General features: G+C 45.5%; 1 pseudogene; it reads right to left on the bottom strand.

Annotated features, from left to right (window-relative positions):
* Positions 1-22,919: 22,919 nt before the first annotated feature.
* LOC120844398 lies at positions 22,920-23,474 on the bottom strand (annotated as a pseudogene).
* Between the last annotated feature and the right edge of the window lie 429 nt (positions 23,475-23,903).

Below are 23,903 nucleotides of genomic sequence, written 5' to 3'. Positions count from 1 at the left end.
GATATACAACTAATCATTTTTTTTAAATATTCTTTGCAATAAAATAGGACAGAAAGATATCCTCACCTCAGTTTGGCAAACACCCACGCCGTTTGTTGTTGTTATGTTGCCACAGCTACGCCCCGGTCCACCGCTGTCGAGACAAGTGTTGCTGCTCGCTATGATAAAATGTTGATTCCACCAATTTACGCGAATTGCACAATATATGTGATCTTGGCGGATCTTAAAAGATCACGAAAGCTAAGGAAGCATATCATTTATAGTCTTCCAGTAGTTATCCAAGTTACTAATATAATTTACGACTGCCTGCACGTGAATATCGGATTCGAAAGTGACCACACCCAGCCGTCACCTACAGAAAGGCGGTCATTCCACAGCGGTTTGGGGTCGTCACTTTGCCCAAAGGCTAGTAACTCGCCTTTTCGGGTAGTCAAAGCCTCCAAAGCGCCATTTGACCACCAAGCGTAGTCATTTTTTCTTAGAGTGTATGGGCGGATGGGTGATGGGTTTGCGGCTGGTTGGGACGGTTGCGACGACGAGTGAAGCCACGAAATGACGCCGAATTGGCCGAGTACGAGTAACGGCCCGCGGTACAACGGGCCGTTTGCCGCTGTCGCTCGGTGATGCGCGGTATCCTCGGCTTGGTGTCACGATCGGTTTATTGGCGTGCACGTTGGCTTTGCCACCCGGTACGGCTGGTGCGGTTGTCGAATACTTGTGGTGCACATTATTCGAGACAGTCGCCCCAAGACATCGCCGTGAAGAGTTGACCGAGGAATGTATGTGAGCTCAACGTAAGTCTATGTTCCGTTTCGACATGTATGGTATATGTAACGATACCGGTGGCAAATTATGGGCGTGTTGTTTGAAGATGGCGGTCGCCTTTCTGCATGCATGATTTGGTGATACCGGTGTTCCTGTGGTATAAGCGTTTTGTTGGATAGATGGCGGTCGCCTACGTCATTGGACGCAAAATCATACTAGCCACACCGAATCATTGCGGCAAGCAAACTGGCTGCCAGTATAGACAGACGCGGAGCCATAGCGGTGCCGGTATCTCCAGTTTGCCGAACGCCAAACCGAAGTAGCTGCATCCATAATAACAAGAAATTAAGGTGGTGTCATACCAGGACTGTACAAGTAGCAGGTATGTTTCTTTACGTTTCTTCTAATAGGGTATACTAGCGAAAAGGCGATACCACCGTGGTGGAGCCATATGGATCCACATTGCTGGTATCGCCTTTTTGCTGTTATACAGGGCGATTTTTTAAAGGGGCACTGACACCCCAAAGGTAGTATTTATTTTTATTGTCTAAAACGATGCAAGTTGCAGTCATAGACACGCAAAAAAAAAAAAAAAAACGCATCGCGAAAAACAATTTTCCCGCGCGTGCGCGCGCCTTTTTATTTTTGGCGTTTGATTTTCCCGCCTCTCGCCTCCTCGCTTCTTTTGATCGGTGACGTCAAGAATCATGAAATTTAGAAGCTTTGTAGGCGACATCTCTATAACATTTAATTACGGCAATCCAAAAACATGTTTTTGAACGCAATTGCGAACGCACTACGGCCCTTCTTTTTGAAATACCAGAAATCGGGAGTTCGTTGTGGTGCCGTCTCCTGGATTTGTATCCTCCAACGGAAAACAGGCGACACCGCTCAAAACCGGTCCGCCGGAACGCCGCCGCTCGCTCCTTTCCCCCTCGGTTTGGGTCGCCATGGCAACAGCAGGGAGTGGTGAAAGGAAGTGGACTCTCAGGTCTCCGCAATTTTTGACGTCAAGGCACCGGCGCCGATCGCGCGGGAACTTCGAATTCGGCATTTGGAAATAGTTTTTTTACTTCACGAATACTGAATTCCCAAATTTCAAATTTTGAGGGTAATGTCCCGGCATCGTTTTCAATCGTTTCGGATAATAAAAAAAAATATGATTTTGATGTGTCAGTGCCCCTTTAAGCTTTACATATTTGTTTAAAAAGGGGGTGGCTTTGCACTGCGACCAGTGGTAGGAAGATCGCGGGCGCAAGGATGCGCTCGAATAAAAAACTGAAATCTGAAAATTCGTCCAAACTGAGAATTTTTTTAGAACTCCATAAAATGTTATTTTTGTATCTTATATCTTCACAAACATAGTTGACTTAGTGTTGTTCGATGATGCTTAGCAAGTTTCAAATTAAAACCATGGGTCTATTTTCCCAAATTAAATTTTAAGAAACATATTATACTTAAAGGGAAGCTTAACAGTTCTGTATTTTATGAAACACATTTAATTATTCTTCATTTGACCTCTAGAATCTCAAATATCAAAATTATTTGGTAATTTAGTGAATCGAGGCTGCATATAACTATTTTTAAAGTATCGCTGGAGGCACTTTTTTCCGGAGAGTGATGTCACGAAAGGAGCTTTCAAAATCTTTCCTCTCGCATCTTCAGCACCTATCAAAGCTATGAACGCACACGCTATTTAAAAAAAAAGAAAGGCAGAAAAAGACGCCACGACTGGTGGCCGTGTGGAAGAATATACCTAGAAAGGTTGCGATTTCACGCGTTGCCCTCAAGCGAAACACGCTTGGCGGCCGAAAGATCCTTTTACGATGCTACTACTTGTCAGATGTTTTTTTTTTGTGTATGTTTTCTCACGTTTACTTATATTTTTGAGGAAACCGAACGTGATATTTAGATCCACGCGATAGAACTACGCCAGAGTCAACCTTTACCTAGTTTTCTGAAAGAAGTCTGGCACTTCTTTTTAATAGGCAGACCCATCATTACACTTAGCGCTTTATACTATGCCCCCCGGCTATATAGCTCACGTGCAAACAGCGTAAGTGTAGCTTCTACGGCTTTTTTAAAGAAATCTGTAAAGCGTACCAAAAAACACCCTGCAGAATGCCCCCCCCCCCCCCCTGTAAAGCGTACAAAAAACAGCCTGTAGAATGCTCCGTCTGTACAGGCGTGCCCTTCACTTAGACTCGGAACATGGCTGGACCGTTTATCCTGCTTACTGAATCATATGTAAAAAGGAATAACAACAGCCAAACAAATATTCTATGACGAGGATGTCTCGAACATGCTTCGAACTGATGCAAACAAATTTCGGAATGTAATCAATCCTAAACGTTCACCAGTATTGCCAAGCGTTTCTCGTGATGACGGGTCTTTTTTGAGCCCACGCCAATTGGCTGCTGGATTTCACACATTTTTAGCAGTGTTTTCACTGAGGAGGATGACTTCCCTCTGCCAGTCGCTTTGCCATCTCAATAAGGGTGGCGATGTGGATTAGTTGGTTCATACTGACGAAAAGGCAAACAGCGCACAGTAAACGGGGAATAAAGGAAGTGCAAACAGGACAAGCGCTGACTCTCAACTGATTTTTAGTCACATGAAAACATGCTGCACTCGAGAAGTCATGTCATTATGTCGTTAACGATAGTTTTTCCCGGCAGGTTGAGAGACTGATCGTGGCAGGTTTCCCAACTTCGGTTTTATTCAGCGTTGCGGAGGGTTTGTTAAAGAAACAAAGGGGGAACCCCTTCCCCGGAGGGAAAGGCCAAATAAGAGAACGCTTGTAATACCGTATCTCCATAAAATGTCACACAACTTGAAAAACGTTGCCTTGAGGTACGATGTGCCATTGGTGTTTTCCGCTCCGTGTAAGCTGGCACAACTATGCGCAAGAGTTGCCGATAAGAAGGGCAAAGGCCCCGCTTGCTCGGTGATGCGTGAGAATCAATCGGTTGTTTGCAAGGTGGGAGTTGGTTACACGATTCCACTAACGTGTGGAAAAGCCTACGTCGGTCAGACGGGCAGATGTGTTAATCACAGACTGCGGGAGCATGAGTTATTGTTGCGATCAGTGGTGGGAGCTGTAGGGGGGCATTTGCCATTGCATCGTCATGGATGTGGGTGGGAACCTATCTCCAATAAGACTGGTATCATTGGCAATGGAAGGGACAGAGTAAATAGTGAAATTTTTGAGGCGCATGAAAATATCAAAGCAGGCGCGAACTGCGTAACTCAAACGTCACTGGGCTTGAGTAGTAAAGAAATGGTTTTTTTGGACACGTGGTGAATGTATCATGTGACGTGGGTGGACTTGCTGTTTTCTTTGTTTTGTTTTCATGTGATTAAATTTCAGTTGAGATTCAGCGCTTGTCCTGTTTGCACTTCCTTTAGTCCCCGTTTACTGTGCGCTGTTTGCCTTTTCGTTTTTTGCATTCTCATGCTGAATATAGTATGCACGACATTGTTATTACCAGTCACGGGGTCGAGTGTGCGATTGATCGTTTGAACGCTAACTCCAGCCCGGGCCCTGATGGAATGTCAACCAAACTCTTGAAATTAACCAAACACGTATCTGGGGTTCTGCTGGGTAGGCTGTTTCAACAATCCCTCTCCTCTGACGAAATACCTGACAAGAGGAAACTAGCCCACGCCATCCCCATTTTCAAGTCTGGTGATAAGAATTCTTTCAACAACTACAGGCCAATTCACGTAACATATACCTTCATCCCAGATTATGACTCATCTATCCAGTAACAACCTTACCTTTCCGAACCAGCATGACTTCCAACGCGAGCATTCTTGTGAAACCCAGCTGTTCGAATTAATTCATGACCTTCCATGTTTCTGTCCATTCCTCACGTCCCGTTGATGCTGTGTTTATTGATTTCACGAAAGTTTTTGACCGGGTCCCCCACAACAGATTGATATACAAATTGGGTACTATTAATATCAACAAATTAGTTATTGAATGGATCGCGAGCTTTTCATCAAATCGGTCAATATCTGTCGTGATTAATACACCTGTCTCCTCTCCCACACCGGTAAAGTCTGGCGTCCCACAAGGTTCGGTTCTTGGTCTGGTATTGTTTCTTCTTTATATAAATGACCTTCCCGCTAGCATTGTGTCCACCATACGCCTTTTCGCGGATTATTGGGTCATTTATCGCCCCATATCCACTCCTTTAGATGTGTGCGTACTCCAGCGCGACCTTGAAATAATCAACCAATGGTGCATCTTTTGGTTGATGCAAATCAACATTACGAAAACAAAGTGTGTAACTTTCACCACCAAATTAAATGTTGATCGCCACGCGTACGCAATTGGAGAGAACCAGATTGAAAATGTCCCATCAATCAAATATCTCGGCGTCCACCTTTCAGCTAACCTATCATGGAACCTTCATACTGAGCATATCATCAGCAAAGCTTCTAAAACTCTAGGATTTCTTAAACGTTCATTGTTTAAGGCTAATAAAGCAACTAAACGTCTTGCGTATACCTCACACGTAAGATCGCAGTTGGAGTACGCGTCCATTATTTGGCACCCTCATCAGATGTATCTAACCATTAATATTGAGTCACTTCAAAATAAAGCCGCCAGGTTCATAGCTAAGGATTACTCCCGATATTCAAGTGTGATTAATATAAAACATTCCCTCAACCTTTCGCCACTTCATTGTCGTAAATATATTTCCCGCATGTCCTTGTTCCACAAGCTATACCAGGGTTCATCTGCTTTCAGAGATTCATACATCCAGCCTCATCATCATGTCTCATCCCGCGTAGATCACGCCTTCAAAGTACGCCCCATTTTTGCTCGCACCAACCTGTTCAAAAACTCTCCTCTCCTCCTCGCTGTCTCCGATTGGACCAGCCTACCCAGCGATATTGTGTCGATCACCTCAGCCCAGATGTTTTCCAACGCCCTAACCAATGTATAATGATGTATGTAGTGTTTGCTTACCTAATTTTAATAAGCATTTTTTTGTTGTTTCTGTTATTATATGTTGCGCCAACGTCATCTTTTTGTCACAAAGTGCACTACCTTTGTCCATGATTGCCCCCTCCCCCCTATGTAATACCCGAAAGGGTTTTTAGGGTAAATAAATAAAACAAATACGATTGTATGGTTCCTTCCCCGCTTGCATCGTTGAAGAAAGACTTGCGGACATCCAGCTTTCCATCAGAACGCTAGATGTCCGCGAGTCACTACATCAGCGTGTGGTTTCAAACAAGCATGAAGTTTCCACACCAATAAGCTCTCGTCCGAGGTCCTCGAGGAGCACTAATAGCAAATGCGAAATGTAGTGACGTGGTAAATTTGGTTGCAAGAATTTATTTCTAGAAGAACTGCATGCAGCAAAACTTAACTTTGCTCAAAAGATGATAATTATAAATTCAATACTGAACAAAGGTGTCCCTTGAGCTGTCAGACCAAACTCCCGCTCTTGTCCCTCAGGAGTTCCCAACTTGTCCGTAGAGGATCAGCACAACCCATATTTGTGGTGCGAGCGCACCTGCGGTATAAAAATTGAATAAACATGATACGAAAAATGAAAGACGTTTACTATTCTCCGTAGTGCGAAATTAGAGCACAGCTCTTGAGGAGGAGGATGGGAGGGTATGCCACTCCTCCCCCTCCCCTCCTCCTCTTCTGCTCCCTTTCATTTAGCAAGAAATTTCTCTAAATTTAGCGGGAAAATGTGCCCCTAAATTTAGCGGGTTAAGTTTCCCCACTATATCTAGTGGTGAAATTGATGTCACGTGACCTCAACACCAATTCAGTTTTCCCGCTAAATGTAGCGGGAAAATGACGTCACATGACTTCGTGTCACGTCAACCATAAACAAATTCAGTTTCTCCGCTAAACTTAGCGAAAAAAATTAACGTCACATGAACTGAATATTAATTCAATTACCTGCCAAGTTCAGTGGGGCGGTTATGTTGACAGCGTCGCTGCGAAACACGGAAACGGGTGCCTAAGAGGTGCGCTCTAAGAAGCTAAATGCCTCATATGAAGTAAAGTGAAAAATTAGAGATAAGACAAAGAATAGAGAATCGAAGATACGGTTTTAAGATCATTCATATTGTCCGTTCGCACATGTTTTGATTTCAAGAAATGTTTACCTCTTTATTCATACGAAGAGAACCCTTCACAGTTTCAGCATGAATGCAGTAAATCAATGCAGACTAGACCTCGTAATCTATAATGCTCATGAAAATGAATGTTTACCACATAGTAATGTATGAGTCGATTGCTCAGATCTCTAAATACATTTGTAGCAAGGAGAATTCTTGAATAAACATGTTAGGCTTTTAATTTGACAGTTTAAACATCCATAAGGAACACTGCATGCCACTGAGTGTTTTGTGACCCATCAGAAACGGCACAGCACTGTCATCCTTGCATACCCAAAAAGGGTTTGCATTTTTTAGCATGGCATATGCTATTCTGCTGCCCATAGAGCCCCCTTTAACCAAATTTCCTTTGTAGAGCTTTTATTGGTTCTTACTTAACTCGCACGACAGATTCGGTACCTTGAACTCTCACTCGGCATCAACAATTTTATATATAGATGAAGTAGGGAAAGACAAGATGCATGCGCTTGAGTACGGCTCAGCAAGCACAGATGTGTAGACATGTACTGTCGAAAACTCAAATGTCAAAATAAAAATATTAGGCAAAATGTGGATACAATTATGAATATAGTCATGAATGGAGTTAGCACATTCCATATGAAGAATATGTGTGACTCAAAGAAAACTGTTGCATCTATATTCATGCAAATTACTTCGGAGAACCAACCGCTGCAGCCTCGGGAGGGAGTTCGGTGAATGATTCTACCGAAAATGAGTGTAGACGGGAAAAGCAGTTTGATCTGAGACAATGAGCATTACATAAGCAAGTGACATGCCATTGTTACTGTTACAGTGCCGACTGTTTCGAACTGTCAGCCGCGTCATTCGGTGAGTTCCCTCCGTATATTACGGGGTTAGGCTCTCTCGAATGCTTTGCGAGAAAGCTGATGAACGGGAGATATTTATAATAGTTCTGGAAAAACTCTATCCAGATTTTATTTTAGCATCGTAAAGAATATAAAAGTTTCTAAAGACAAGCTTACTGCAAGAGTTCAATAAAATAGTTTGTTTTGCGAAACCATCTTGCCGTAGTAAACATATAAAGTTCCCCTAGGTAGAGCGAGTCATTACGGATGATTGTGCCCACTGCACCGCATAAAAATTTAATTTCCGACCTACAATATTTAATGGCTCAACCAACTATGATTAAGTGGAACACTTGACATTAAAGTTTGGTCTCACCACGACTTTCTGCAAACATCCACGTAATAATTTTCATGAACCTTTGTATTCCAAGAAAACATTTGGTGCGAGCTGTTTAAAACTCCATACCACTTTTTAACACTTAAAGAAAGCCTGTAGTGGGCCAGAACTTTAGCTGTTGTCACTTCATTATGGAGAGCAATTACACATATGTGAACCTTGAATGTAGGCCTGCACTGAATTGTTTTCTTAAGTTGAAGGTACTCTGCTCTGTTCACTATACAAATCTTTGCAAAGCTGGCAGTGTGGAAGTTCCTGTTTTTTTTTTATATTTCACATCTCCCAAGTGCTGGGCGCGATAGGTACATAAGACTAATGACAGCAACGTAACTCGATGATTATTTTAAGAATTTGTTCGGGTATAGCATGAGCGAAGCCATCTGTGGGAAGTTATTTCTGTGACAACATCGAACCTACATCCGCGGGCTTTAAGTTCACATGTTAATCATGTCTGCAGACCGTTTTTTTCTAATTGGAAAATATTAGTTTTATCAGAAAGCGTAAGCCTCATTTATCATACTATAATCTGGGTTATCACTTTCTTGATTGCGTTAACAATTTCAAGTACTTAGCTATATACTTTTAATCTGATCTGACCTGGAATAAGCACACAGACTAAGTGACTAATAAAGCAAGCGGTGTTTTAAACTTTATTAAACGCAATTTCAAAACTGCGCCAGTGTCCCTCAAGAAGGCGCTCTATACAAAAAATGTGCGAACAATTATGGAATACGCATGTGCACTATGGGACCCTCATTTTCAAAATTAAATAAAAAATTAACTGCTAAAGTGGAACGGATCCAGAACCGTGCAACTCGTTTTGTAACCAGTAACTATGATTTTCCTTCGAGCATCACTAATTTAAAAAGGTTACTTAATTGGAGTCTCCTTTGCCAACGAAGAAAATTTGTACGGTTAAAGCTATTTTATGCTATTTATAATGATCAAAGCGGAATCGATGAAAGTATTTATATGCAGGCACCAAATTGCGTATCAAGAAGAACAGATCAGCAGATGGAAGGTCCAGAAATTAACTTCCGAACGGATGTTTTTGCCCACTCTTTTTCCAATATACTGTAGCGAAGCTGATGTCGCGGAAAAGAAGACAGCGAAGAGAAGAACACGGAGTGCTCGCGAGAGTTGGAAGCCTACGAGCAAAGCAAGCGGACGTCCATTAAATGAACAGCTTGTAAGCGGTAATCGTTACATTTGGTGTCAGAAGTGGGAGCACTTCTGACACCAGATGTGCTCCCACTGGTGGCAGAAGTGGGAAGAGGAAGCGCTTCTGCAAAGCGCAACCTCTTCCTTTCGGGAATTGACAGAATCTCTGACCCAACGCCTCCAGCGTCTAGAGGACCGATTGCCTGACCCCATGGAGCCCCGTGTCGTTGACGCTCCAGCCCAAACCCCCTTGGGACACCAGAGCCTGCGACTGAAACCATCCACATACAACGGTACCGCTCCTTGGCCCTCCTACATATCGCAATTCAACCTCATCGCTGACGCGAACCATTGGTCAGAGGCCCAAAAGGCTCAAGCCTTGGCCGCCCATCTCGCCGAACCAGCGTTGACCCTATTGCATCATTTGGCACCTGAAAAACGTCAATCCTACCAGGCTTTGGTCGCGGCATTGGACGAGCGCTTTGGGAAAGGGCCGCTTCGGTTCCTTCATCATGCACAACTTCGCAACCGTCGTCAGTCTGCTCTGGAGACCATCTCCGACCTCGCGGATGACATTGAACGCCTCGCACGTCTTGCGTTCCCAGGCTGCCCAGAGGACACGGTGGAGGCTGTCGCTACCATGGCATTTATCGACGCCATCTCGTCTGTTGAGGTACAGCATGCGGTTCGCCTCGCACGCCCTAAGACTCTGCGGGTAGCACACACTTGTGCCTTGGAGGTACAGGCTGCCCGACAGGCATCTCGATCCACGCGTGTAGAGTCCTTCATGCAACCGCAAACTCCAGCTATAAAGACGCCAACACCTCCAGCTCCAATTTGCTGGAATTGCCACCAGCAAGGTCACACGCGGTCGCAGTGCCGAAACCATGACCTTGGCTCTGGTAGCCGGACCTCAACGACAATGGCTCCAAGAAGAATTACGTCAACCCGCGTCTTGGCTTCATCTTTGACTTCCATCTACCTCCAAGGCGAAGTAGACGGGGTACCAGTGCGTGCACTTGTCGATACCGGCGCAACTACCTCTGTAATCCGGCCAGAAGTTCTGGTGAAAGCAAACCGAGTTGTCCCAGCAAACTCCGGTGGCTATGCTCTACAGACCGCAACAGGGGAGACGGTAGCTGTACTCGGCTACACTACCGTGCCTTTCACCGTGGGAAGCCTTCAAGCTGCTTTGCCCGTTGTCGTCGCGGCTGTCGAGGAGCAGTGCATTCTTGGCGTTGATTTTTTCAAAGCACACAAATGCGTGCTTGACTTCAATGCCGGATTGCTGCACTTGGGAACTGACTCGTTTCCCCTGGGTGCTGCCACAGTGACGGTTCTTTGCGACAGTGGACTCCCAATAAATCCCGAGTTCCCGTGTCCGTGTCCCCACGTATTACCAACCAAGCTGGACCCACACGTGTTACCTCTCTACGAGGGCGCGACTGTTGGCCTCGATAAAACCTGCGCGGGTAAGCTTCATCAGCTACTTAAAAGATTTACAAAGCTTTTCAGCACGGGAGACAGTGATATGGGCTTGTCATCAGCAGCAACACACCACATCGTGACGGGACAGGCTACCCCTGTACGACAGTCTCCTCGACGAGTTCCCCTTGCACTGCAGTCATCTGTTAACGACATGATAAAGACCATGCTACAGCAGGGCGTGATTGAACCCGCGTGTTCCCCTTGGTCTTCACCAGTCACACTGGTGAAGAAAAAGGACGGGTCAGCACGTTTTTGCGTGGATTATCGACGACTTAATGATGTCACCAAAAAGGACTCCTTTCCTTTGCCTCGAACTGACGATATCTTGGACGCTCTCGCAGGCAGCGAGTGGTTTTCTACGCTTGACCTTAAGAGTGGATATTGGCAGGTTCCCGTACACCCGGATGACCGAGAAAAGACTGCCTTCACTACAGGTCATGGCTCATTTCAATTCCGAGTGATGCCATTCGGGCTCTGCAACGCCCCGGCTACATTCCAGAGACTAATGGAATCTGTGCTGCATGGTCTCATAGGCAGAGTTTGTCTTGTATACCTCGACGACATTGTGGTATTGGGCAAGACATTTTCCGATCACCTGGCGAATCTCGAGCTTGTGCTTGCACGACTTCAAAAGGCAAACCTAAAGCTTACTCCAAAGAAATGTTCGCTGTGCACAAAGCAGGTTGAGTACCTCGGGCACATCATTTCGACGGACGGAGTTTCCACAGATCCTCGGAAACTCTCTGCTATTGCCGAGTGGCCAACCCCAAGATCCACCGCTGACGTTCAAAGCTTCATTGGGCTGGCATCCTACTACCGAAGATTCGTCCCTAGTTTCGCCCACATCACCAAGCCCTTGTATATCCTGACAGAAAAGAAAGCTCCGTTTGTGTGGTCCCCAGAATGCCGACTGGCCTTCGAGACACTCAAAACGGCCCTCACATCTCCACCAACTCTTGCCTTCCCAAAAGACACAACACCATTCATCCTTGACACCGACGCTAGCGCCTCGGCAGCCGGTGCTGTACTGTCGCAAGAACAAGATGGACATGAGCGAGTCATTGCGTATTATAGTAAGGTTTTTACGAAGCCAGAACGCAACTACTGCACCACCCGACGCGAACTTTTGGCCATCATCAAGGCCATAACCCATTTCCATCATTATCTTCTGGGACGGAAATTCATTATCCGAACCGACCACGCATCATTGACTTGGATGTTGAGTTTTAAAACCCCTGATGGACAGGTCGCCCGATGGCTGGAACGCCTTCACCAATACAACTTCGACATACAGCATCGCCCCGGCTCACTCCACACCAATGCCGACGGCCTTTCGCGTCGACCATGCGGTGAGAAGTCGTGCAAGCAGTGCACAAGCATTGAAAAACGCAGCTGCATCTCACTCAAAACAATTCCTTGTGGCCACGAAATGTGGACACCGGAAAGTCTTCGGGCAGCTCAACTTGACGATCCAGACATCGGCCTGCTCATACAATGGAAAACGAAGAATAGACGACCTCAAGGCAAGGAGGTATCCAGCTTATCTCCTACCCTTAAGGGCTACTTGGTGCAATGGGACTCTTTGTACCTTCGCGACAACGTTCTCTATCGACGCTGGGAGTCCGCTGCGGGTGGCTCTGTCGTCTGGCAACTGGTTCTGCCACATACACTCTGCTCCCACGCATTTCAACAACTGCACAGCAGTCCAGAAGGAGGACACTTCGGCGTGAATCGCACGATAAAGAAGATTCGCCAACGTTTCTACTGGCTGCAGTGCCACAGTGACGTGAAGCAGTGGTGTCGACAGTGCGACATGTGCGCCTCCCGTAAAGGACCTCACGCCAAACAGCGAGCACCGCTTCAAGAGCATGTGACGGGGGCGCCTTTTGAGCGCGTTGGCATTGACGTGCTAGGCCCACTTCCCCGATCTAAATCTGGTAACAGGTTTTTGCTAGTCATTGTTGACTACTTTACAAAGTGGCCGGAGGTTATTCCAATTCCAAACCAGACCGCCCCTGAAATTGCTGACGCCCTGGTGAGGAATTGGATCACCAGGTACGGGGCGCCCCTGAGCATTCACTCGGATCAAGGCAGGAGCTTTGAATCTCACGTATTTAAAGAAGTTTGCAAGATATTCAACATCGCCAAAACGAGGACCACACCTTTCCACCCGCAGTCAAACGGCTTGGTAGAAAGAATGAACCGAACCATCTTACAACATCTGTCGATATTTGTAAATGATCGTCAAGATGACTGGGACACCATCGTGCACCTATTTTTGTACGCATACCGTACAGCAGCTCACGAGGTCACCGGTTACACGCCAGCGATGATGCTGCTCGGCCATGACCTTCGTATGCCCTGTGAACTAACCATCCCACGAGCATCAGAACCGGCCACAGACCCTGTGTCTTTCGTGAGCAAACTGAGAACAAATCTCGAGCGAATGCACGCATTTGCTCGACAACGGCTGTCAAGCGGCCTCGCTCGCATGAAGAGCCAGTATGACGCACACGTCACATCACGCCCTTTTTCACCAGGCGACAGGGTATGGTTGTATAACCCGGTTCGGAAACGAGGACTGTCCCCAAAGCTGCAGCGTCACTGGCAAGGACCTTTTACAATCGTGAAACGGCTCAGTGACGTGGTCTATCGCATACGTCAAAACGATCGATCCCGGGCTCTCGTGGTTCACCGTGATCGACTGTCGTTGTATGAAGGACTTCGTTAAACTTGGATAAAATTCCAGAAGACGGGAGGGGGATAATGTAGCGAAGCTGATGTCGCGGAAAAGAAGACAACGAAGAGAAGAACACGGAGTGCTCGCGAGAGTTGGAAGCCTACGAGCAAAGCAAGCGGACGTCCATTAAATGAACAGCTTGTAAGCGGTAATCGTTACAATACTATTTCCGAGTGGAATCGTCTGGACAGCTCAATTGTCAATTCTCCCGAAAACATGTTCTTCTCAGTTTTACGAAAATTTTGCTTCCATTAGGTATCTGGAACGTCTATGTTACTTTAGTCCTTGTTATTTCACTTGTTTGTCATGCATTTTCTTTCATGTAATCCCCCTACAATGATGCCTTCCTGGGAGATGTGGGTATGTGCATAAATACATAAATAAATAAAACTCCATCTAACACAAGATTTGAGTGTGTCCTTTGCATTTTAGGCTTAGTAGTGCTTTTGCTGTTTCACTCAAGGAACAGGTAAGAAGAATGCTTATTTCGAGTGGCATGCCTAACACCTGATGGCACGAGGACTCCCCTGTCATGACGCTAATCAAGTCACAGGCAGGGAGATACTGCGATGATCTTGTTGCTGGGATTACACCCCCATGGTCCTGGCCAGACTTCAGAAGAAGATTGAGTCCAATCTTGTGGCCGCTAGGATCTCCAGACCTTGAGGCACCAAGGTAGTTGAAAATATAAACAAATTACAATCAAGTACTTGGCAGAGATACATTACGATGAATAGCATATTCGTTCGTTATTAGCACATAAATCCTTTTATTTTTATACTTTGTAATTGTACTTAAAAAAAAAAAACTGCTTCTTTACTGCCACAGCCATAGTCTCCCCCGAGGACAAGGCCATGGAGGCCTTGAAATGATGGGTACCTAATTAAGGCAAATGATTAAACGTATTCGTTTAACCCTCTTTCGCCCCGACCTGAACGATTTCTGTCAAATATACACATTCAATTGTAAGGACCATAAAAAAAACTACTACAGAAATGCAGATCTGTATACTGGGAGAGTGTCCAGTGGGTGTGGCGACGAAGGCACCGGAGAGGAGGAAAGGGAGGAGAGCGCCGATGGAGTGAGAAAGAAGGCAGCAAAGTGGAGACGACCGCCATTTTGACGCAACGCTGTCCGCGCAGAGCACTGATGAGGCAACGCGCTGTCTGCTACGGGCTTATTTCTTTTTCGTGTGACTCAAACTTTGCGTTCAAACGTGGAAAAATTAATTCGTTAGCTTTTAAAGCCACCGAGGAATAACATTATATAATTTTCGTGCCAGAGCCTGTTAAATAAAAGTAAAGGACAGAAATTTCAATGTTGATCCCACGAATTCCGTAGGGCAAATGAATGAAAATGGTGGCCCTCCCTCCACAGCTGGGAGCAGTCGAGAGTTCACGCGCATGCGCTCACGCCTCTCGCTCTTCGCCACGGGGTGATTGGCTCACTCGAGATGGGGACGTTACGGCGGCGAGGTCATAGATTGTCCAAACTCTCCCCATATATGGCTCTGCTGAAATGGAAAGATTTTTCTACCCTCATGCTCAGCGAGTGTCGGCTGGAGATACAACTCCAGTTCATACACTCACTGAGCATGGGGTAGAGTATACCAACAGAGGGCAGGTGTCTGCATAGAAATATTTTAGTTGGCGCACCAAGAGGCTAACCGATAAAAATGGGTACTACGCTGAGCAAAGTGCCAAAAATTATACTGACTAAAGTGTGGTGAATCATCATTTTCACCTACCTAATCAAACTAAATATTCTTCCTGGCTTGCTTTTTTAGGAAAATCTCTAAGTTTACAAGAACTATTAAGACAACTGCTAAAAAAATGGCAAAACCAACAATCGAATTTGCCTGCTCTCCAGTAGCACGACATCTACGGCAGGCAGACCTTCAGAATGAGCAAGCAGTCTAAGAAACAGGGTATGTCATATATATTTTTTTTCGTGCCGCAGAGCAAGTGCCGGATGGAGGTTTCACTGCATTTATTTTTCACAACCAAATTTCTTGCGATCAGTTGAGAACAGGTTTGAGCAGTGAACTTGTCCTCGCCACTCGCATAAAGGCCTGTTCACACTCTTGCGACCGGATGAGACCAGACCGGTTTTTAAGCCTCTTGCGAACTTTTAGGACCAGCTTCGCTACATAGTATCCGGCCCTAAGAAGTCGCAAAAGGCTTAAAAATCGGCCTGGTCTCTCTCGGTCTTACTCGGTCGCCAGAGTGTGAACAGCGCTTAACGTTTTAGTGTTGCTATGGGAGACTCAAATAAATTTGTAAATAAAAACAAGGAAGACAAACTTTCATAAAACAAATCTGTAACTTTAGCACAGAAAAGTTATTTTGACAAAAATATGTGAGATACAGTTTTACAGCGTCTATTCGTGTGCTTAACCAATGTTGAGGCAAATCGGCGACAATGAAACGAAAACGCCAGAGTACCTTTAAGGGTAAGCCAGAAAGAATGCATACCTACAACAAAAAAGTTTAGAACTACGACGAGCAGGAAAGTCGGGTAAGGTTCTCGGAGTGACTCCCTGCAATGGGCCTGCGCAAACCACAGAACAAGATCGGTCAGAGCTTACAGTCATAAGGTGCTTCATACCATGAAGTTCCAGAAGTAGCTGCAATTGAAACCAAAGTGCATTTCATTTTTCTGCAAAAGGGAGAGTTTATTAGCTAGCATGCATTCAATAGGTGATACACTCATGAATGCATCGACTTTTCAATGCAGCACTACATCACCGAATTGTTAACCATGCCGGGCAACACTGAAAACCGGAAGCGTTATTCAAAACTATCTCAGCTTAAAGTTAACCAGGGCAGAAGCTTCAAGCCATCCTTGCAAATTCAGCGCAGAAAGCAAGCCATGTGACCTTGTAGTTGGACTCCATGGAACGTCGACCTTATAATCATGTGTAACACTGTTTTTACTGCAATGGCTTGAAGTGTCAAAAGTTGTCCGGCTTAAAGAGACACAAAGTATAGACGTTTGTGAGTGGGGCCATGGCCTAGTCTTCAGCTACATTGCGAGGTAGGACGTTCCAACCGGGATGTTTGCTGCCTGTAACCACACGACCAGCTTGTGCCCAGCGATTGTTCGAGCTGAGTATGTGCCTCGACAGTGCTGTTATTAAACAAGCATTTTTAAGAAAGTTAAACATGACTGACTTACAGAGAGACTGTGTCTCAACAACTAATGACTTGGTATACCTAACTGAATACTGATATATTAACTAAATGCAAAACAATTACCTGGCAGGCATTATATTTTTCGACAGGCTGGGTCGACTCCTCATTTAATCCAAGGAGTCGATCTGTAATAGGACAATAAAAACAAAATTATGCCTTAGAATTCCATTTGCACCCCCAAAATGATGTGTTCTTGAAGGTAAGATACACAAGGAACTTGATTTCGAATGTGCTTCAGCTGCACAAATGCACATGCACTAATGGCACTCGCCAAGCCTATTCTCCTCAGCTCTTTCCAGGTTAAGCCGATTTAGAGTATAGAAGTACACGCTTTCTGACAGAATGAGAAAGGCAGGGAGAAGTCTTAATTGTTATGCCACCAGCCCCCCTGCTACCTTCGATGACGTTTCAGCGTCTCATGAGTCTCGGGTGAGCACGTCCGTTCAAAGTGGAGGACACCCAGCCATTCTGTTTTTGTCATCGGCTATACTACATATTTTTAGTACGACATATTTTTAGGTGAGTAAATGTTTTGCGAATATCCAGTCCACCTTTGACCATAATACAGAATTCAGATAAGGATAACACAAGTGTATGCGTATTGCAATCCACCATTTTCCACATAAGGGCTCCTGCCTATGGGAACATCTACACATTGGTGCGTGAGTGGGTCCAAGACTGAGAGGCTAGAAAACAAATCGCACACAAGGCTTGTTTGCCCCTTTCAACCATGCGGGTACATTCGTCGCAAATTCCTGATTTCTAGCTGAAGTTTTTTTAGAATGAGCAACTCTTGTCCACGCCAAAGGTAGACCACTAAACGGTGATTCCCCTATATTGTCCGAATCCTCCTTTAAACTGCGGTACAACCTGCAAATGAACTCTGTTGGGCTGCGGCACGTGTCCATGCTGCCTGTTTCGGAGGAAAACCACTGTTTGTGTTGAAAACGACATCCCACAATGTACAAGCTACAACGTTTGACGAACCAAGGTAAAATTCATATCATTCAGTAGACACAGATAGGCTCACGAAGGGACGGCACCATGATTGTTGTTGTTTATTTTACTCTTGCATACGAGCGGAAGTGACCTCATCTTTTCTCCGATGTACAGCAAACCCCCTATATTCGTGGCCCCTATTCCTTCTCAAATCTGTCACAAAGGACATAATCGCGGTCAATAAATTTCGCAAAATTAAAGGCCCCGAAAATTAAGGGCTCGCCAACATTAAAGGGTTTACAGTACTTCCATGTGTCACATGATGTTAACATTTCAAGGAGCCTGAAGATATTTGCTGAAGAAAAAATTAACCTAAGCAAAAAAAAACAAAAAAACACACTTCTCCAGGTTAGGCAGGCGAGGTTTTTTTACACTCCCTTTAAGGTGGCAGATTTGTTTCGGCAGAGCTTTTGGCAAAACGCAGTCTCAAAACTAGCTATACTTGGTGTCAACTACTTTGTGCTGCATTGTAAAGGCTAGAGTAGCTTCCACAGTGCTTCTGCTCAGCACCTTTGCGAAAATCATGTGGTTCAGTATTGCATATCATTTCCATGGTCTAGAGAAACTAGAGCTGACGGAGTTGGAGCATTCCGGAATAACAAAAAGCCGACTATAGAAGCATTGAGAGAGGCGCACATGCAAACTGTGTATTTCTTGAAGGTGGTTTCGTGCAAAGGAAAAAAACAATATGTGTACTTACGGCGGCCATTCTTGCAATACTTGCGTTTCCCAAGCATGACCACTTTTCCCACGGTAGCACCATCCAGTAAGAAGCACCAGTAACACGCCTATAAGACGCCGCCGAGTCCAGGATTGAATGACGACCCGCCTCAGGTCTTGGAAGGAGATCCAGAACACTGCTTTAGGCCAGATGTTGTATCTGGCGGGGCAGGGGTTAAAAGTAGGAATTAACAAAGTTATCTGAAGCGACACATTTCTATAGCATAAACTCTAGGATAGCAGGATTTTTTAGGTCAGTGATGTGTTTTAACGAAACACAGAAATGGTTGGTTAATAAGATGAACCAGTAGGGACCCCGTTTTGCACAAGTGGAACGCAGTGTCTAACGTTACATTCGACGGAACCCGAAATAAAAATTAAGGTCCCAACGTAATTTTACGTCAAGCATTCCAGTTACGTCCGACGTAACCCAAAATAAAAATTAAAGTTACGTCCGACAGAACTCCAAATAAAAATTAAAGTTACGTCCGACGTAACTTTACCCGAAGGTTTCAAGTTACGTTTGACATAACCCAAGGAGAAGAGTTACGTCCGATGGAAATCGAGATAAAAAATAAAGGTACCCCCACCCGCTGCCCGTTTCGACCTGGATGAGTTTCGTACCGGCGTAGGTCGTGGTGCCGGCACACATTCGTATAATTATTACTACACGCGAGCGTGTAATTACGTACGAGCAAAACGATTTTTCTAGATCAAGGCACATATAGGGGCTTTAGACGAGACGATGGGCCCTCGATCTGTCCTACGAGCCAACATGGTCCAACACTGATATCTCAGGGTCTCAGCTCTCTCAGGCTCGCAGCATGCGTGTTGCGGTTTTCAGTCGATTAATGTTTTTATTTCATTTTTTACGTCACATTTAAAAAATAATGATTTTCTAGTAAAAAATAAAAATTTTAAAGAAAACAAATTTTGAAGGAAAACAAAAATAACGAGAAGGAAAAGAAAATCGTCTGTGACGGTAATTGAACCCGCCCGGTCTACGCAGCTTCTACAAACGAGGAACACACTCCAACCACCTGAACGAACCTAGAGTTTTTTTTCTTTATTGAAAAGGTGAGTATCACAAGTAGCATAACATTAAAAATGCACTGCAAGACTTTTACAGGGCATATTAAAAAGTGCGCATTTCACGAAGAACTTCACAGATGCCGGGCCACTCGGGCTTGAACTCGCGGGCGGAAAAAAAATACTTTCCACTACCTCAAGTAGGCTGAAGAAATAAAAACGCATTTCTTTCGCATTGACGTCGGCATGCCTGACTGCCATGCGTGATCGTCGTATGCTACAGAGTCCCAAAGAAAAAAAACATATCGTATGGGACACAGTCATCGTTAGTCACGTTCAAGAAACGGATGGCTGAAGGGGAAAAGCCCAAATTCTTTTTCAAAATGCGCTGGAGCGCGTCCCTCCACCACAAAAAAAAAAAAAAAAACACTGCGTTTTAGCAAAAAATGAACACATGTTCGATGGTTTCTGGTTGTTTGCATAAAAGACAGTCACCCGACCATGGCACATCTACGCCTCTTTTTTAAGCCACGATTTCACGGGCAAGGTATTGGTGTGTAGTATGAAAAAGAATGTCTTTACAGAGGGTGGAACACACATACGCTGAACACGCTTCAACGTATCTTCACCGCCTTGACCAACGACACTCCGATACAGCGGCTTTGGGAAAATACTTAATAACAAATCGCGAGCAAGCTTCTTTCTGTTTACTTCATACCGGTAGTCAAAAGAAAAAAAACGGGCAGAAAAATGGTGCAGCGTTTCCAGAACATCCTTTTTAAAGCCAACAAGTGTTACTGGCTCACCGCCATAAGACTTTACAAGAAAAGACGGCAAATGGGCTGGCAGATTCGTTTGAATGAACGCGCGTATGAAAGGGTGCTCTTCATCGCGCAGTAACTTGAAGCGTGACACCAGCTGCCTCACAAACGAATGTGATAGCCCCAATCCTCCGAGGCATACTCGGTGAAAAAAATTCTCTCGCCTCATCGGCTCGACACTTGATCTCCAGATAAAAGTGGCAAAAACACGGTGAAACTTCTGTACATTCATGCGGGCACAGTGTATCGCTTGCAAAACATACCAGAGCTTCGATACAAAAAAGACATTACAAACCGTCGCTTTGGCAAAAATACACAGGTCACGCCTCTTCCAACGAGAAGCGGGCCTGTCCAGGTGTGTTGCGACAGCCGGCCAATAGGCTTTGTTTAATCGATAGCAGTAAAGTGGCACGCCGAGGTACGTTTAAGGCACACAGTCCCACCACACGCCCTCACACATTGAAGGCGTTATGGCCCACGCGCCATGCCAAAACCTACGGCACTTGATCCATTTATAGCAGCCACCAGTAGCTTCAGAAAACGTTTTCGCTAAAGAAATCACGGCACTGACGCTTCGCTTGTCGCTACAAAAAAGTGCAATGACATCCGCATAACTAATAACTTTAGCCTCTTCATTTTCCCAACGAAAGCCCCGACATTCCTTGATATTCAAGATGCTTAAATAAAAAAGTTATAAATACGTATTTAAAAATAGTGGCGACATAGGACAACACTGCCTTAATGACGTCCGAACATGGATAGGTTCTGTCAACTCTTTGTTGACGATGAATCTTGGGGTACATCCCTGGTAAGCCATTTTGGCTCCTTCCAAAATGACATCACCCACGTTAACAGGTTTGAAAACATCAAAACGAACATTGTGTTTAACACGGTCGAAAGCTTTGTCTACGTCTAAATTTAGCATGGCAACGTGACCCATGCCACCATCGCAGGCTTCCAGAACACTGCGGGCTACTTTAACATTAGTTGTAATTGACCTGCCTTTAATACCACATGTTTGATGGCCTTCATTAAGCTGGCAGGCTACTCTCTAAAACCGCCGCAATAAAATTTTTGCAAAAATTTTGAAGTCAACGTTACATAATGTAATGGACGGAACCCAGTGACGTAACGCAATTTATCGGCGTCGTCCCTCTTAGGAATGAGGACCGTGTTTGTTCTCAGGAAAGACGGCGGCAGCGCTTTCCGTTCATACGCAGTTAAAAAAAAAAAAAAAAAAAACGTCAAATATAAAATCCCGGACACTGCGCTCTTAAATTTCTTATAGAACTCTGCGTTTAAACCATCAGGTCCCGGCATATTGGAATTTGTCAAACCGTCTATTGCTTTTTCATCCTGCGAAAGACTGTCTCGTTCCTTCTCTGCCAGCTCTGGTAGGTTGACAAGAAGATTTCCGCACTATGGGTCCTTCCTCCCCTGAACTTGCGACTCAAAAATATTTCTATAATGCGCAACAAACGCTTGCTTAATAATATTCGGGTCTGTGCTGCTGACGCCATTTTGCTCGATTTCGCCTATTTCGCCGCGCAGCGCGTATCGTTTCTCGACGGCTAACGCACTCTTGTTCGGCTACTCTCCCAGCAGGTACCTCTCTGACCGAGCACGAACAATGGCTCTACGGTAACGCTCAAGATGCAGCCGGTCAAGTTGGTCCTAAACACTTTCTAAGTCCTTGAGACCCACTCCGGGTGTTTGACACTCCCCTCTCAACAGCACCTGGAAATTGGCGTTTAAAGTGTGTTCGGCACCGCGCGTCTCGAACGCTAAAACAGACGACCTTTGAATCGCGAGCATTTTACCTTCTTGCTTGACGGTTTCCCACATATCAAAAATGTCCCACCCTGTCCCTGAACACACGATTTGAAATAGATATCTACCCCCCCCCGCCCCCCCCCCCCCCCAAGGAAAGAATTATCGCTAAGAAGCTTGGTATTAAGTTTAAAAAGTTTTCAATCAAAGCGCGCCCTTGGCTGTGCTCTTCCACCAACCGTTGCCGACACCCAGCAGTGATCGAAAAAGAACAATTGCATGACCCGATACTTCGTCAGAATAGTTAGCAGTGTCGCCGAAACGTGAATTCTGTCTAGCGCCACATACGATGACGCCTGGAAGCGCAGTTCCAGCGTCTATAAGGTCGAAGTTTCCGAGCAGATTGCAGAGAACGGTAATATCTCTATCGGTGCGTTGCCTTATAGGCGTTCTATCAATCGCTGGAACAATGCAGTTGAAATCACCACACAGCATGACTGTTCTATCACACTCTACAAATCGGTACAAGCCAGAAAAAAAAGGAAACACGCCTTCTCACCGTACTAGGGGCATATTTGCAGATAAGCCGCCAGAGGACTGTCCAAAAACAAAAATCGTACATAATAAACCGTCCCTCCGTGTCAGTTGTAACCACCAACTCCGACAAGAACAATGATTTCTTTAAGAATAAAACAAAAAAATCGCGCGAGACCCAAACAGCGGGAGCGACGCAAACCTCATACGAGTGTAAAAAAAGGCTGTACTGCGCTAAAAACCTGCTCCTCTTTGGCCGTCTTGGTTTCACGCAACGCTAAGAAATCGGGTTTCTGTGTCTGCAACAGGCGCTGCTTTTGGTACTGTTTCTTGCGCGTGTTAAAATTTCGAACGTTTAGCGTTGCTACCGAAATGGCCGAATTGAGCGTATAAATCGTGAAGGCTATGCTGCAGCGCTTGCCTTGTCGCTTTTCCACCATTCTCGAAACCAGGCGTTGCCGCCTTACTCGGAGTCGCAGCGTTGCCGGTCCTTAGGGGGTGCGTTCAGCATCACCTTGAAACGGCCCCGCTTTTTCTTCTCGAACCCCCACCAAGGGTTAGGACTGAGCGTCATGTCGGCCTTCGTGGGCGTATCCTCGAGACCGCGCTTGGTTGAGTCGGTGGTTCCGTTCATGTCGTCGTGGCGCTCGGAGGTCGTTTCGGTCGTCGAAGGACCGGCCGTGGGGGTCTTGGAGCCCTCAGGCGATGTCGGGGCAGAGGCCGATTGAAAGGAAGCAGGCTCCAGAACGTCAGGGGCTGACTTGTTTCCTTTTGTCTCCACGGCGCCCTCCCCGGAACCCTCATCTCCGGCATGCTTCCCTTGTTGCTCTGTATAGACGGTGGGCCGTCGGGCCCCAAACCACGCGCGGCTTTCTCGGCCTCTTCAGTGTCCATCGCGAAATCCGTATGCTCCTCCAGCGCCTGTACCTCGGTGACGCCAGCGTACGTCTTCATACACCCGTCTTTATCGTGGCCGGAGCGGAAGCACTGTGAGCACTTTGGCACACAACACCCCCGTCTGATATATGCCCGGCACGCTTGCATCGCAGGCATACGGGAACTCTGAGTGGCATGACAATGAGGCAGTTCGTGCCGAGAAGCCGCGGCTGGTGAGGAATGTCGTCAGGGGTGAGGCCACTCTTCAGCGTCATGCGAACAAAACCGATGAAGTCCAACAAATAAACTAGCGTATTTCGTTCAATTAGGCTCCAAAGTCAACTCTAGGAAAAATACTCATTGTGAGCGATTGTTTATTCTTAGGACAAAATATGATGACTCTTTTACTTTGGTGTTAAGTTTCACCCGAGAATTGAGAAACATGCT

Source organism: Ixodes scapularis, unplaced genomic scaffold (genome assembly GCF_016920785.2).
Source record: "Ixodes scapularis isolate PalLabHiFi unplaced genomic scaffold, ASM1692078v2 PGA_scaffold0__279_contigs__length_252992795, whole genome shotgun sequence".
Classification (NCBI taxonomy): domain Eukaryota; kingdom Metazoa; phylum Arthropoda; class Arachnida; order Ixodida; family Ixodidae; genus Ixodes; species Ixodes scapularis.
This window is presented reverse-complemented; position numbering and strand designations above follow the sequence as displayed.